Source organism: Marmota marmota, unplaced genomic scaffold (assembly GCF_001458135.2).
Source record: "Marmota marmota marmota unplaced genomic scaffold, marMar, whole genome shotgun sequence".
NCBI lineage: Eukaryota > Metazoa > Chordata > Mammalia > Rodentia > Sciuridae > Marmota > Marmota marmota.
The window spans coordinates 38,162,878-38,178,764 of record NW_025999949.1 but is presented as its reverse complement, the minus strand read 5'-3'; the positions used below and the strand labels follow the sequence as shown (position 1 = coordinate 38,178,764).

General features: G+C 47.4%; 2 long non-coding RNA genes across 13 annotated transcripts in view; one reads left to right on the top strand and one right to left on the bottom strand.

Annotated features, from left to right (window-relative positions):
* Window positions 1–2,418: 2,418 nt before the first annotated feature.
* Window positions 2,419–13,815, bottom strand: LOC107143057. Of its 10 annotated transcripts, XR_007347316.1 has the most exons (6): window positions 13,374–13,679; window positions 6,583–6,763; window positions 5,800–5,885; window positions 5,176–5,389; window positions 4,077–4,235; window positions 2,419–3,247 (listed from the first exon to the last, which is right to left on the bottom strand). It is a non-coding gene; the product is annotated as an uncharacterized LOC107143057 (long non-coding RNA). The 10 variants fall into 10 exon arrangements; XR_007347312.1 differs by lacking the exons at window positions 6,583–6,763; window positions 13,374–13,679 and adding an exon at window positions 13,686–13,815; XR_007347315.1 differs by lacking the exons at window positions 5,176–5,389; window positions 13,374–13,679 and adding an exon at window positions 13,686–13,796.
* An 80-nt stretch (window positions 13,816–13,895) lies between these two features.
* The window catches only part of LOC107143058, a 10,008-nt gene continuing 8,016 nt past the window's right edge, over window positions 13,896–15,887 (top strand). For 2 of the 3 annotated variants that reach the window (XR_001503665.2, XR_001503662.2), the window contains exon 1: window positions 13,896–14,082. This is a non-coding gene — a long non-coding RNA (uncharacterized LOC107143058). The remainder of the gene's footprint in view (window positions 14,083–15,887) is intronic. The other variant, XR_007347317.1, reaches the window with a different exon arrangement.

The following is a 15,887-nucleotide window of genomic DNA, read 5'->3' as shown; positions in this document are numbered from 1 at the left end:
GGATACAGCTATGTGGTAGAGGATTTGCCTGTCATATATGAAGCCCTGGGTTCCATCCCCAGCACCATCAGATCACCTTTCAAAATCCCTTCCTTAATGCCTCTGCTCTTACCGTGTTGTTTTGTATTTCAGTGCTGGGGATGAACCCAGGGCCCTGCACTTGTTAGGATGTGCTATTGAGCCACATACTCAGCCCCTTAGTGTTTTCTTAGGGAACTTGGGGTCATGTTTGTGTTTGGTTTGACATTGGTTCTGTGGTTTGCTCCACTTATTGCCCCTAACTTGTTTTATGTCTCATGCTATAAATTTCTTAAAGCCAGAACCTCTTCTGGATGTAGTCCCAGTGGAAGGATCTGCAAATCATGGAGGTGGCAGTGGCTCATCTGAAGGGCTATGATCTCTTTCTGACCTCGGGCACAGCATCTGATCTAAGGAGTAGCTTCCACTCTTGTATTCTGCATCACCACAGCAACCATACTGTTTCACTTTTTCTACCTACTTCTACATTATGCTGGGAGCTCTTTGTAGCCAGAGTCTGTCATATGCCCTTTATTATTCTGTGAGGGTTTTTTGTTTGTTTGGTATTGAGATTGAACCCAGGGCCTCACCCGTGCTAGGCAAACACTCTACCACAGAGCTACATCTGCAGCCCTTTTTTATGTTTAATACCAGGGATTGAACTCAGGGACGCTCAACCACTGAACCACATCTCCAGCCCAATTTTGGATTTTTTTATTTACAGACAGGGTTTCACTGAGTTGCTTAGTGCCTCACTAAGTTGCTGAAGCTGGCTTTGCACTCATGATCCTCCTCCCTCAGCCTCCCAAGCTGCTGGAATTACAGGCATGCACCACCACACCTGGCTCTTTTTTTTTTTTTTTTGAGACAGGGTCTTGCTAAATTACCCAGCCTAGCCCTGAACTTATATCCTCCTACCTCAGCCTGTGATCCCTGAATAGTGGGATCACAGGCATGTGCCACTCTTACACCTTTTCTCTCTAGCAAATGATGCAGAATACGTGTCTAGGATGTTTTGGGAAGGAAGAGAGAGGGAGGGAGGGAGAAAAGGAAACACTACACAGCACTCAGCCTTGTTCTGTTCAGGAATATGCTGGGTTAAATAATTTATTGCTGGACATAGAGGTGCACATCTATAATTTCAGCAGCTTGAGAGGCTGAGGCAAGAGGCCAGCCTGGATAACTTAGGAAGACCTTGTCTCAAAATAAAAAGATAAAAAGGGCTGGGGAAGTAGTTCAGTGGTAGGTTCAATCTCCAATACTGCAAAAAACAAACAAACAAAAATCTCCTTCCTCACCTACTGGAGAGCCCACAGTGAGGTCCCTCTCAAAATGCCCAAACATACCATGTTTGTGGGGGAGGGAAGATTTTGGCAGGGCTGGCCTAATTTGGCCTTTATTTACTATAGACCCTGAAACTAAGATGTTAGCAGGGTCCACAGCAGGTTGGCTGAGCATCCAGACACTGAGGGGACACCCCCATGGTTAAAAATTAGGACAAAAGAAACTCTGTGTATAACCACAAGAATGGGAAGTTATACTCCCATGTATGTATTGTATGTCACAATACATTCTACTATCATATATAACCAAAAAATAAAGAAACTCAAGAGTGCCACGCCTGGAAACTGGTGCTTTGGCAGCTGTGAGGTCTGCTTACAGCCTCTGCAGAGATGATGAAGTTGGGGTGATTCTAGGGTGGCAGTGGAAGCTGCAGTCCCAAAGAGCTAGCCCTGCTGTATCAAGGTGAAGCTAGAAAAAACTCCACCCACTGGCACCAGGAGGCACCTGACAGAATTGACTCAAGAAGATGGAGCTGGGAGGCCAAGGTGACCAGAGTTCAACGGGAACATCAAACAAGCATGTGGAGTGATTAAAAACATCTAGAATCAGATCTTTTAAAACAATAGGGCTGGGGACATAGCTCAGTTGGTAGAGTGCTTGCCTTCCATGCACAACGCCCTGGGTTCAATCCCCAGCACCACAGGGAAAAAAAAAAAAAAATGCTCCCCTGACCACCACCACCAAAAAGAAGAAAAGCAGGGAAGAGAAGGCACACAGGAAGGAAAAAAGAGAAATTATAAATATAGCAAAAGTGAAGAATTACTGAATCTGGCTCAGTGCAGTGGCACAGCCCGTAATCCCAGGATCTCAGGAGGCTGACGCAGGAGATCACAAGTTCAAGGTCAGCCTCAGCAATTTAGAGACCATGTCTCAAAGTAAAAAGGGCTGGGGATGTGGCTCAGTGGTTAAGTGCCCCTCGGTTCAATCTCTGGTAACTGTAAGGAGCGGCGGGAAAGCTCCGTAAATTTAACAAGCCAAACAACCATTTACCTGTCGTAGCAGCCGGTCACAGAAGAGAAGAAGTGGGGGACAGAGAGAGAGAATGAGCATGGGGAGTTGGCTGTTACTTCTTTATTGACCAAGGGTCCATTTCTGGGCAGGACAGGGTATTAGTCTCCTAGGGGTGGGAGGTCACAGTTTGCGCCATTTCAGGGATTGGAGGTGATGGTTTGTGCCACTTAGGTGGTAGTTCACGCCATTCAGTGCATCATGGACCTGAACTCCCAGAAGAGATGCACTTCGGGCGCCATCTTTACCAACATTCCTCCCTTTTTTGTTTTGGTTTGGGGGCATCATACTAGTTCTGGCTTCTTCCTGCTGAGTAGGGGTGTTGTTTAGAGGGAGGGAGGTCAGTTGGTTGGAGAAGGAGGGCCAGGAGGCCCCACATCCATGTGCTGAAAGCATGGATTTCCTCCGGGGAGAAGTCCATGAACGTGCCCTGCAACCACAAATTGTTGGATATAATGAGCCATTCATTGGGGTGGCCCAGGGGGAGAGATAAGCCAACTATCTTCCCATAGGGCTTGTAAGAATTGCATGCATCGGAGGGTAACAGGTGTCATCTTCACTAAGAGGAGGATCAGAGGTACAGTGCAAGCCACAAATCTGCAGCTACGAAAAGGAACAAAAGAGACAGCATTAATTTCTGGCATGTCATCCAGGGCTGGTAGATAAAAAGACCTATGCTCAGGAGAAGGCAGGTTAGAACATATATGGCTAAAAACCAAGGGCTTATTTCTTTGGAATGGTGGGGTAGAGATGGCCCTTCGGTGGAGTTGTCATTTGGTATCTTCGTCTTTCAGCACTTGGTGGAGGCTTTTCAGTATGAGTAGACATAAGTGTTGTCCAGCTCATTGGCAAGTAGCTGGTAATCCCTGAGGAGGAACTGATTGAAAGTTTGGTTAGAGATTTTGTTAATTTGTCCTTGAAGGAATTTAAAATGCAAAGAAGGAAGACACAGAATAAAAAGACCCCAACTAGAGGTCCTAGCATCGGGAGACTCCAGCAGATAAGGGGTTTCTGAAGAGGTCCCAATAGGATTGTTGTACCAATTGCAGCCTTCTTTTTTCTAGTTGTTCCTGTAGTTATTTAATCTTATCTTTCACTATCCCTGACTGATTAACATAAAACAACATTCTTTCTGTAAGAATGGGCAGAGGCCTCCTTTTTCCACTGTGAGTAGATCTAAGCCTTGGTGGTTTTGTAGGACTACTGCTGCAAAGAAATCTAATTGATTTTGGAGGGTAAGTATGGGCTCAATCACCTGTTGGAGGTCATCTATGAATGATTTGGACAATTGATTATAGTATGTGAGGGAGGTAGTCAAACCTGCTGTACCCATTGGCAAGCCTGCTGTAATTCCTAAAGTAGTGAGGAGAGGTATGAATTGGATCGCCCTTTTGGGTCTTATGTGTGTCATGAGAGGGATTGGTATTTCTGTATCTCCTGGAACTGTCTTTATAGGGAAACAGGAGAACAAGAATACATGTGCCTGTTTCCAGTCAGGGGGCAGACAGCGGTATACAGTTGTCCCACATAAAAGTGATGCCTTGAGACTGGTGGGCAGTGGGCCTTATTACCCTTTGATAGAGAGACGGGTCTGAGTGGGGTGCATTTACCCCTAAAACTCCCGGAGGGATTGCCGGACACTCAACGGTCAATTCCCTCATTCTGGTGAGTTAGGGTTCAGGCGCTCATGGGATGGGGGAACTCACCGATCCGCGAGTCAGTGGTGGATGTCAGGCAGGTGATCAGAGGAGTGGACTACGACAGGAACAGTTGGGCTCAGAGTTTGGGAGCTGGTTCTGCCTTGGGTGACGGGGAGATCCCCCGTCCCAGGTTTGGGCATCAATGTAAGGATCTTACAGTAACCCCTCCAAGAAAAAAAAAAACTGGTGAATCTGAATAGTTATTTGAGAATTTTCTGCTTTATTACAACTGTTCTATAAATTTGAAATTAGTTCAAACTAAAAGGTTTAGGAAGAAATTAGTAAAAGGGTACAAAGTTCCAGTTAGGAGGAAAACTGGAGAGGTCTGTTGTACAACCTGGTGACTACTGTTAACAATGTATTGTGTTCGTAAAAACTGCCAGAATGGGGCTGGGGATGTGGCTCAAGCGGTAGCGCGCTCGCCTGGCATGCGTGCGGCCTGGGTTCGATCCTCAGCACCACATACAAACAAAGATGTTGTCACCCCCCGAAAACTAAAAAAAAAATAAATATTAAAAAAAAAAAAAAAAAACTGCCAGAATGGATGTTAGGGTGTTCTCACCTCACAGTGAGATCATGCACGTTGATGGGCTAGATTTCTCCATTTCAGACCACTCATAACATACGTACTTTTAACATAATTGTGTACATTACATAAGCTATAATAAGTATGTACACAATACGTACAATTTACATCAATATCAAGAACTTATGTGCTGCAAACAGTAGCATCCAGAAAGTAAAAACAGCTGGGAATGTAGCTCCGTGGCAGAGGCGGAGACAAGGAGTTTTACTCCCACTGCTGGGAGGGGTTAAAAAAGACAAAAGGAGGGTGAAAATACTGGCTAAACCATCCATCTGCTAAGGAACCTTCGGACTGCCTAGAGCTAGTCTAGCCCCGCTCCGGGGCTCCCGAGACCGCGAGCACCGCCCCAGCCCTTCCCTGGCCCGTCTTTCTGAGCGCCTCACATTCTTCCCAGAGCTGGAGCCGGAAGGCTCCAAACCGGCTGCGCGCTCCGCTTGCGCCGGGAGGTACACCCTCCGGGAGTGTCCGTCCCCGCCCCCAGTCCTGAGCCCCCGGAAGCAGCCGCTCCCTCCCCCCCACCTCCGGGGCGCCACTCTAGGACATCAGGAGGGCTTCAAGTCGGTGGTCACCGAAGCTGAGCCCGGAGGAGTCCTTAGTCACTCTGGCGTAGGGCCCTGGGTCCGGCCCTCTAGAGGCTGCTCTTAGCTTGGCAGAGCCCAGCCCTGGACACTCCTCCTGGAATTGGGAAGGCTGCTTTTCCGAGAGTCAGCCTGCCAAGGATCCCAGCTCAACCCTGAAGAAGGAAAGTGACTTCAGAGCGACCGACCCGGTGTAGGAGGTTGTCTTGACCTAGTTATGCAGTCAGCATAGGTCAGACACCACTTGTGTCTTTCTACAATGTCAGAATTTACTGAATAACAATAAACTCACACCTTCATCGGTTTCAATTCACTGAATACTCATGGGTCAGTCATTTGGTAGTCATGAGCCAGGTGATCACAGGTTATTTTATTACAGTCTTAATTACTAACATTTATAAGGTGCAAGTAACATACCACACTTTAAACAAATACAGAAAGACTAAATTAAGGCAGCCTCGGATTACAGGAGACTTCACCGAGCAAATGGGCAGGGAGCAGATGAAAATACAAAAGCATCACTGCAGATAGTCAGATCTGTCATGGGCCAGAGGTCAGAACTTACCCTAGGCACAGGTATGGAAGGCAGGCAGTTTCAAAGTGTCAGCTTGAAGTCCTCGCCTACAGGAGAAACCAAAGGAGCTGAAGTTCCTGGGAAAGAAAGTAAGAGAATCTTGCTGTGGCAATTTTCCTGGGCAGGGCTCATGAGGAATGATCAAGTAATAGGGTCAGTGTGTTGCCATTTCCAGTCTTGGGGGGGGGTCTCTTTTTATATATCAGTTTGCACCTACGGTAGTGCTAGGTAGTTGGGGGTTATCTGTACAAACAAGGTATAGAGTCATTCTAACTTAGCACTTAAAATGGGTAACTCAAGGGGTTGGGGTTGGGGCTCAGTGATACAGCACTCACCTAGCACTGGGTTTGATCCTCAGCACCACATTAAAATAAACGTATTATGTCCAGCTACAACTAGAAAGTAATATATTTTTTTAAATGGGTAACTCAGGGCTGGAGTTGTTGCTCAGTGGTAGAGTGCTTGCCTAGCATATGTGAAGTACTGAATTCATTCCTCAGCACCACATAAAAATAAATATGTAAAATAAAAGTACTGTGTCTACAACTAAAAAAAAATCTTAAAAAAATAAACAAAAATAAAAAAACTCAAAAAAGGGGGGGTGGGTAACTCATGGCAAACTGCTGCTTTTCAAAATGGAGTAACTGGGAGCTAGGAAAGGCTTGAAAACTACTGTTCCATATCTCATGGAGTAACTCAGAGCAGGGCCTGATTTCCACAGAGGGTCTGGTGCCAACCAGTGGATTCGGGTTCCAAAGCCCACTGCAGCCTCACCAAGGCCAGCGGTGGCGGTGGCGGCAGAAGATGTGGGCCAGCAGGGGTTGGAGCAGCCCTGTGCAGCTGGAAGCCCGGAGACGGGAAAGACAGCAAGATTCAGCAGGTGGGACCTCGCCTCCGGTTGGGCAGGCGGCAAGGTCAGTATCAGGTCCTCAATTTTCCCACTCGTCTCCGTGGCCTGCCAAGGTTCCAAGGAAGGGAGGGCAGTCTAAGTGCGGAGCAATGGGACATCCTGGTGGAGACAGGACCTCGCCCCGAGCCTGCTACACCCTTGATTCTGTCAGGCACACCCACTGCACACAGAACAGTGGGGGCACTGGTGCCCCAGAAGGATCCACGGAGACCAGACGGGCAGAACCGCCAGACCCACTCTGTTCGGCCGCCTCTCCTCTCCTCCGGGGCGCTACCGGGACTGCCAGCACACCGGCCTGTAGGGCCATGCCTCCAGCCCTGGCCACATCCACCGTCTCAGGGTCACCGCCCTCGACCCCTCGCGCTCCTTCCAGGACTTCACTTTCCACGGTCCAGCCCTACCCTCCGCGGCCCCAGGTTGCGCCCTCCGCCCCAGCGCCCAGCACTTAGTGCTTCCTTAGTGGTGGCTTCCCCCAGCCACGCCCTTCAGGCCCGCATCCCTCTCCACCCCTGGCCACGCCCCTGCGGCTCAAGTCTGATTCCAGTCGTGGTTCAATGTTGAGAGCCACAGCGGAAGGGGCTCCAGCAAACTTCCAGCTGCGCTGATGATTGGCTCACAGCGCCCCAGCAACATCTAGCTGATTGGCTCCTCTGTGGTGATGCTCATTGGGCTGTTTCCCTGCCCTTTCAGACCACGGAGCTGCTCATTGGGGGACTTTTTTGGCTCCGCCCACGTGACCCAGCCAATCGGCCTCAAGAGCAGGAGGATTGTGGGAGGTGGAGAGAAGCTTGTGTGGGAGAGAGAGGCTTGTGGGAAGCCTGTGGTGGCAGTTGAGGCTCTGAGGGTTTTTCCTGAGGAGCTGTTTTGTTTGGCGTGTGTGGTTCTAAAAATAAAGTTAGTTTCTTTTGACAAGTGGCTCCTGATTGTGCCCAGCCAGACTGCTGGCAGTTCAAGTTCCCTTTCTGGCCACACCCAGCATCCCAGGGTCCGCCCCATGCATTGCATCAGGCCACGCCCCCTGGCCTGCATCTCAGGACAGTGAATAACCCGAGTCACACCCAGACCCCCGTGGTCCTGCCCCCAGACCCCATACACGGAGCTGTAAGCTACCTGAGCACTTGCTCATAGGCTTAGAGGGCTCGCTTTCCCTTGGGCCACCCTGGCCTTTGGATCACACCTCTGAGCCTCGACAGTCGGCCCCCATCAGATCCTTGCCTTCCAGTATCCCTTCCCGGGAGAGCTGGGGTCCAATGAGTAGGTGAACCAGCTCTGGCCGGTTCTTAACCCTTCTGGAGCAATCAGAAGCCCAGACACTGGTCAGCAGGCCCTCCCCCTGTCCTCCAGACTGCCTCTGCTTTGCCACCTGGAAAATGAGACGTCAGCTCTTTTAGAATCGTTTATAAGCTTTATTGAAATATAATTAACTTGTGCTGGGTGCAGAGGCGCCCCTGTAATCACAGCGACTCGGGAGGCTAAGGCAAGAGGATGGCAAGTTCGAGGACAGCCTTCACAACTCAGGGAGACCCTGTGTCAAAATAAAAAACTTTATATATATATTTTAGTTGTATTTGGTCACAATACCTTTATTTTACTTATTTATCTTTATGTGGTGCTGAGGATCGAACCCAGGGTCTGGCACGTGCGAGGGGAGCGCTGTACAGCTGAGCCACAACCCCAGCCCAAAATAAAAAAAATTAAAGGCCTGAGGATGTATGTCACTGGCAATCTTCCACGAACACAGACACGTTTAAATCCTATACACGTTTTATTTGTATGCCTAAACACTTCGGGGAAGGGGAATTGCTGGGGCAGTGTCTGGCAGTATTCATGCTGAGACTTGCTACCCAAGTGTGCCCAACTGGCCATGAGCCCTGCCCCAATTCTGCCACTAGCTGGACAAAAAGTTGCTTTCCCCACACCCCGTGTTGACAAATAACAGTGCCACACCCATTGATGGGGAAACTAGGTGTTTGGGTTTTGAGGAGGTACTAGGGATTGAGCCCAGGGACACATTGCTACTGAGCTACATCCCAGCCCTTTTTTATTTTTTAATTTGAGACAGGGTCCAGTGAGAACTAAATTGCTGAAGGTCTTTCTAAATTACAGAGCCTGGACTGGAACTTGAGATCCTCTGGTCTCAGCTTGTTGCTGGGATTACAGCAGTGTACCACTATGCCTGGCTCTGATTGTAGTTTTAATTTGTATTTCTCTCCGGATGAGAACTCAAACAATTGTCATGGTTAAAAGTCATGAGTAGCTACTTTTGTGTGACTTACAGTCATACACATCTAACACAGCTGAACATTTGATAGAGCAATCTGCAGCAGAACCAATAGCCTGAGTTGAGTCTGCACAAACAGACCCTGGAGAAGGCAAAAGCATGGCCAGGGACAGATGGTGGGGTGTGCAACTCTCAGGAGGAGCTGACTTAGGATCTTAATCATTTGCATCCTCCCACATGATTAAGGAATTATCTAAGAAGGTAGGAAAGGGGCTGGGGGGTGTATAGCTCAGTGATAGAGTGGCTTGTTTAGCACGCTCAAAGCCTTGGGTGAGACAGCCACTGGCCAGCTCTATTTGGATACACAATATAAGCTTGCTTTAATTTGATTTAAAATTGGAGTCAGTGGTCTTTTCTTTGCATCATGGTTTAACATGATGCATGGTTTAACTCCATATATGAAAAATATGTCAAAATACATTCTACTATCTTGTGTAACTAATAAGAACAAATTTTAAAAATTGTCTGAAAAAAAAAATTCTCCTAAAACAAAGAAAACAGATGCTACCTGCTACTTACATGACTGTTTTCTTTTCTTTAAATATTTTTTAGTTGTTGATGGACCTTTATTTACTTATTTATTTGTATGTGGTGCTGAGATTTGAATCCAGTGCCTCACACATGCTAGGCAAGCACTCTACCACTGAGCCACAACCCCAGCCCCTATATGACTGTTTTCTACGCAAGAGAAAACTATTACACAAGTGGCTTAGTCTGAAAGGCCCCATTGTGCTACTCAACCCTGGCATTTGCTACCTTGTAAATAAGACCCTCCTAGTGTGTGGAGGGAGAGCAACCTGAAGTATGTGCCACAGAGGGATGTCATTCATTTTCCCTTACTGATAATGGGATGAGGCTTCCTGCTCCCTGGAATTTCACCCTTCAGTACACGAACACCAGGGGATTCTACTCAGCAATGAAGGAGGTGTGTTCTCCTGAGTTCATTGCTTAGTGTAATGGGAACTGTGAAAAGCAGTAAAATTAATAATATAAATTGCAGGTTAAATGCTCTCATAAAACCAAATTCTGAATGCTTCTGAGACAAAGTTCAGATGATGATGGGGCAAGTCAGCATGACAATGGTACTATGGTGACTTTAACATTGTATCCATCCCCATGGGGATGGAAAAGATTTAGCAACAGGTTACCAAGCTTTGATAAAGATACATTATTTCAAAAGCAATAAAAGTTGAAGTTTCTCAGTGGTGTTGAACAGTCCATCTGGCCTCCCCTTGCAGCAGAACAGCAATCAACATTGGCAGCTTTCTAGTCTCAAACTCATTCCAAATGTTTCTTTGCCAGTTGAATGTGACACGAGTGGATTTGGTGAATTGTTCTTTCAAGTGTTAAAAAGGAACATGGTCCCATTTTTTAGAAGAATCTATTCACTGAATTCATTCAGGAGATCTATTTACAGGAATAATATAGTTGCATTTGGAGAATGCAGTTAGGAAGATTGTATCTAAAAACAATGGTGTGGACAAATCAAATCACAAATTCACAAATCAGGTCAAGGTGTCTTGGCAAATTGGCCCTTCAGTGACCTGCGTTCAGCAAACAACCGCTAGTGGTTGAGCAGGTCAGGATTGTGCCTTCTTCCCATTACAGAGTAGTGACTGGCTGGTGTCCAGGAGGAGAGGCAGGCAGCCAGCCTGAAGTGACCTGCATGTGCATGTCAAGGTTTCAACTTGACTCTAAGTGTAGGTCAGATTGACTTGATCTGAGCAGGTGCAAGAAAATGAAATGCAGAGCCCTCTTCCAAGGTGCTGCCTGTACAGGAGAAGAATCACTCCTCCCAAAACTGACTTCCCACTGTCAACTCATGCTCTATGCGAATGATACCTCACACCCCCCCCCGCGAAACACACTCTCTGTAGATTTAAGAAACTCTGTCCTGACAGGAAAACCACTCCTTGAGGGGAGGAGTTACTCATCACAATGGGATGACACAGGATTAACAACTGATTATTAATGACAACAGGATTAACAACATACCTAAAGCTATGGAGGAGGTAAGACAGTAGAATGACATGATCAAAGAAAGGGAAAACTGCCAAAAATTCCATATTCAAACTATTTTTCAAAATTGAAGGGAAAATAAATACATTCCTAGATGAATAAAGATGAAGTGAAGTTGTTGCTAGAAAACATATTACAATAAATACTAAAATGAAGTCGTACAGGTTGAATGCATATATGGAGTGCAGTACATCTGTACTGTCATGATTCCAGCTCCATGAAGTTTCTACTGAAAGCAAATCTTCAGACAGGAAGTGGGTAGAATAGAGGTAGACCCAGGCTAGATGCAAGGGGTTGGCAGAAGTGCCCTCAAACTAGGATCAGGTTTTTGTTTTGGTACTGGATTGAACCTAGGGGCATTTAATCACTGAGCCACATCTTTAGCCCTTTTTTATATTTTATTTAGAGACAAGGTCTTGCTGAGTTGCTTAGGACCTCACGAAATTGCTGATGCTGGCTTTGAACTTGAGATCCTCCTGCCTCAGCCTCCTGAGCTGCTGGGATTATAGGGGTGCACCTAGGATCGTTTCAACTTAACTAACAGTCATTGAGTTGTGTCCTCACCATGGATGTGTTTTATTATATCAGAATTATCCCTAATTAAACTTGTCTTAAAAGTAGAGAATTTACGGGCTGGGGTTGTGGCTCAGTGGTAGAGCGCTTGCCTCACATATGCGAGGCACTGGATTCAATTCTCAGCACTACATATAAATAAATGAAAAAAATAAAGGTCCATCAACAACTTGAAAAATATTTTTTAAAAAGTATAGACTTAATTAAAAGAATTATAGATGGTGGTGTTCCCAAGTAGTATGCAGAAATAAATGCTGGAAGAACTTGATTTTAATCTTGGCTGACAGTGATGACAAGAAGCAACTGATGGTAACATGTCACAATTTCAGATATTAAGAAATAAAAATGTGTACATTAGAATTAATGAAATATGGTAACTGCAATAGGCTAGATTGGGCTGCAGTAATAAATAAAATTTTTAAAAAAAACTGTAAATGCTTTAATTTACTTTTCCTGTAAAATCCAGCACAAGCTGGGTAGTGTTGGGGGGTGGCTCTGTGCCCTAGTGATTCAGGGACTCAGAGACTTCCCTTTTATGGCCTTGCCACTATGAAGCTCCTGGAGACTGCTGTAGCAGGGTCTGAGAGGGCTGGAGGACTGAAGGAAGTGGTGCACATGGCTGTCTCACATTTGAAAGGCTAGTTATGTGGTCCCACTCAATAAAGACTGGAGAGTTGAAATAATTAAATGAGTACAAAACATCTGTACCTCAGAAACATTAATGCTATTAACATTAATATCCTTACTTTGCTGATGAGAAAAATGGGACACCCAGTAATTAAACATTTTGCCCAAACTGGACAGCAGGCAGTCAGGCTTAAAACCCACATGCTTCAGGACTACCCTTCACTACTCTTCCAATCTTGCAGAAGACTAATATTAATGATCCATGAGATCATTCATCAAACTCTGACTCTGGCTGTTTTCAAACACGCCTAGCAGTTTGTTTGTTTAATTTTTTTTTCAGTTGTAGATGAACACAATGCTTTTATTTATTCATCTGTATGTGGTGCTGAGGATACAACCCAGTGCCTCACACGTGCTAGGCAAGCGCTCTGCCACTGAGCCACAGCCACAGCCCATGCCCAGTAGTTTTAAGTTTGTCTTGCTTCTTAAATTTTACACACTCCCTCTTCATCAGATGAAGGGCTAACCATGTCCAACCAGACTATTTCGTCCTATCTATTCTCCTTGTTTCACAGGTTTTATTTTGAGTGAAAAACCAAAACCTCTTTTTTTGGATTGATCTTTCTTCACTCGTTTCTGGTTCTTTTTTCCAAGCCCAACCAATCCCTCCTATCCTCTCAATCCTCTCTCTTTGCCTCTGAAGGATCCTGAACTCTAGGCCAGCAGTATTCAAGACTCAGGCCACTGCACTTTCTTGCCAAGTCCCTGAGCCTAGAAAAATCCCACCGACTCTTCAGCCGACTCAGGACCAGCGTCAGACTTGTCCGCTGTGTAAAGGCTACCCTTACTCCCCTGTGCTGGCATGCCCCTTAAAACCCCACCTGTAATCGCAGAACCGCAAGTTCAAGGCCAGCCTCAGGAATTTAGCAAGACTCTGTCTCCAAATAAATAAAAAGGACTGGGATGGAGCTCAATGCTAAAGCGTCTGTAGGTTCAATCCCCAATACCAAAAACGACCCCCCACCGCCGCCCGCCGCCTCCTCCGGCTGCTCGCTGACCACTTAACGCGGGCTTCAGAGAAGCCAGGGAAGGCGCGCCATGCCAGATGCGGGCTCCTTGCCTCGCAGTCGCCGAGGTTACGCGCCTTGGCCTCACCTCCTCGGCTCCGGCCGGGGGCGCCTCCTCCGCGTAGGTCTTCATCCTTCACCTCCACCTTGGAACACCCCCCGCTGTCCAGGACCACGGTCATCCAGGAAGGGGGCTTGGCTCGGAGGAAAAGGGGCCAGAATTCCTCCTTGGGGAACCTCAGCCTTCCTTCCAGAGAAGACCGAGGCCGCGTCCTCCGGCACTCCACGCTCCTCGGCGCGCACCCGACGCCTTACCTACTCTTTCGACCAAGGCGCCAACGTACTGGCCTCCAAAGGGTGCCCAACAGCACGGAACTCTAAGTCCCACCCCTGTAGATACCTTAGGTCACCGCCGGATCTTTTCAGGACTGTACCTCCAGGAAAGGAGGAGGGGAAGAGCGTGGGGTTCACCTTCCCACATCCGCTCCTAGTCCCCAGGGAACCAGCCAGGGTCTGGAACCACCGAGACCTCGGTCTTCCCAGCCCTAGAGCGGCAGGGCAGGCCACACTTCCGGCCCGTGGCCCACTGGCCAGTCCTTGCCCGGCTAGTGCGGCGGTCTCTCGGACGGCCTGAAGGCCTCGGGATCCCCACAGGCGCTTGCGCGGCGGACCGGGATGGGGGGTCCGCACAGGGGCGGAATCTTGGGGCTGCCCCTGTGGGAGCTGGGGATCAAGGTGTGGCACTGCGAAGAGTCCTTGGCGAGGGGCGACACGGTCAGGAGACTACGATGAACTGAGTATGTGATCAAGGGGTGCGGTCTCTGGAGAGTGTGGGGCGTGGCTAGGGGCGTGGTCTGGAGGGAGTGGGCGTGGTCTACTGCGGGTGGGGAGTATCTTCAACGCGTGAATCTTCTGTGGACTGTGAGTAGTGAGGACCTAGGGAGCGTGAGACCCCCACCACTGGCCTCATTCTGGGCCCTGATTTCTGGATTTTTGCATCCAAAAAGTCCAGCAGTACTGCTCACTTTGGAGTCTTTCTGGGCTATCTTCCAATACTAAGAAGAAGAGGTGAGAGAAAATCATTAATTTATTCACTCCTTCCACCTAAGGGTGCCAGGGGCTACCCCCTCTTTTTTTTTTTTTTTTTTTTTTGCTTCACATCTAGTGTCCTATGGCTGGAAGCTTCTCCCCAGATCTCTGCCCATCTCCCACCTGGATTAGATCACTGGGAGAGGTCTATAGGGGGACGGCCTTAACAGTGACACAGGTAGAGGTCCTTTGATCCAGGCAGGACCCTCCCCTTAGTGACAGTGGCCTAACATGTGCCAGGGGTGCTGATGACAGGAGGTACCTCCAGCTGGAGATACGGAGTGTGGGCAGCAGCCCCTTGATCACTGTCCCAACCTATCCTACCTTCAGCTTGCTATCTGCAAGTAGCTAGAGCAATCTTTTCTATTTTTCCCACTTTTCATTTTTTGTTGTTGTTTTGTTTTGGTACCAGGGATTGAACCCAGGGGTGCTTAACCACTGAGCCACATCCCCCAGCCCTATTTTTTTTTTTTTTTTTTTATTTATTTATTTTAGTTCTCTGCGGACACAACATCTTTGTTTGTATGTGGTGCTGAGGATCGAACCCGGGCCGCACGCATGCCAGGCGAGCGCGCTACAGCTTGAGCCACATCCCCAGCCCCCCCCAGCCCTTTTTTATGTTTTATTTTGAGACAGAGCCTCGCCAAATTGCTGAGGCTGGCTTTAAACTTACGATCCTCCTGCCTCAGTCTCCTGAGACACTGAGCTTACAAGCATGCACTACCACTCCCAGCTCCCACTTTTAATTTTGAGAATGTTCAGACCCATAGAAAACTTGAAAAAAAAAATAATACTACAATGCACACCATACAACTTTCACCTAGAATGCAGGGGTTGACATTTTTTACCTTGATTATGTCTTTGTATATATGTCTACTTCCTATTGCTAAAACAATAATTTTTGGTCTTCATGAATTGCCGCAGTCTGGCTGGGCACAAAATAATCGAGCCGCCACGAGGCACTTGTAGGTTCAAACAGGAACTACTTTATTGCCCAAACTCTCACCACACTCCACACACTCTCACCACACTCCACGCACTCTCCCTGGGAACTCTCTCGGCCCTCAACAGGGCTCCACGAGAACTCAACAGAACTCAATGGGAATTCCAAAGTAGCAGGGGCCGAGGCAGCAGGAGTCTATATACAACTGAATACACAGCCTGTTTCAATCCAGCATCATCCAGTCACAGCAGTTATACAGAGCTTAACTTAATTATCATCATCTTAATGGCTCGTGCACTCCTTCTGGCAAAATGCTAGGCTCCATCCCGACTCAGCTGTGGCTCTCAACATCTCCCCATTTCTGTTTAATTAAACAACAAGCATGTGGCTTAGGGACCCTGCCTGTCTTAGGTTGTCCAATACTACATATGGTCCTTACCCGTCATCTGCCAAATATGGTTAGGTATCAGTCCTCTAGGATTGACTCCAAGATTAACTTGTGGTAAAAAGGTCACACAATTTTGACATTGTTTTATTATTTGTCTAGCTTGTTCCTTAGTTATTTTAAAA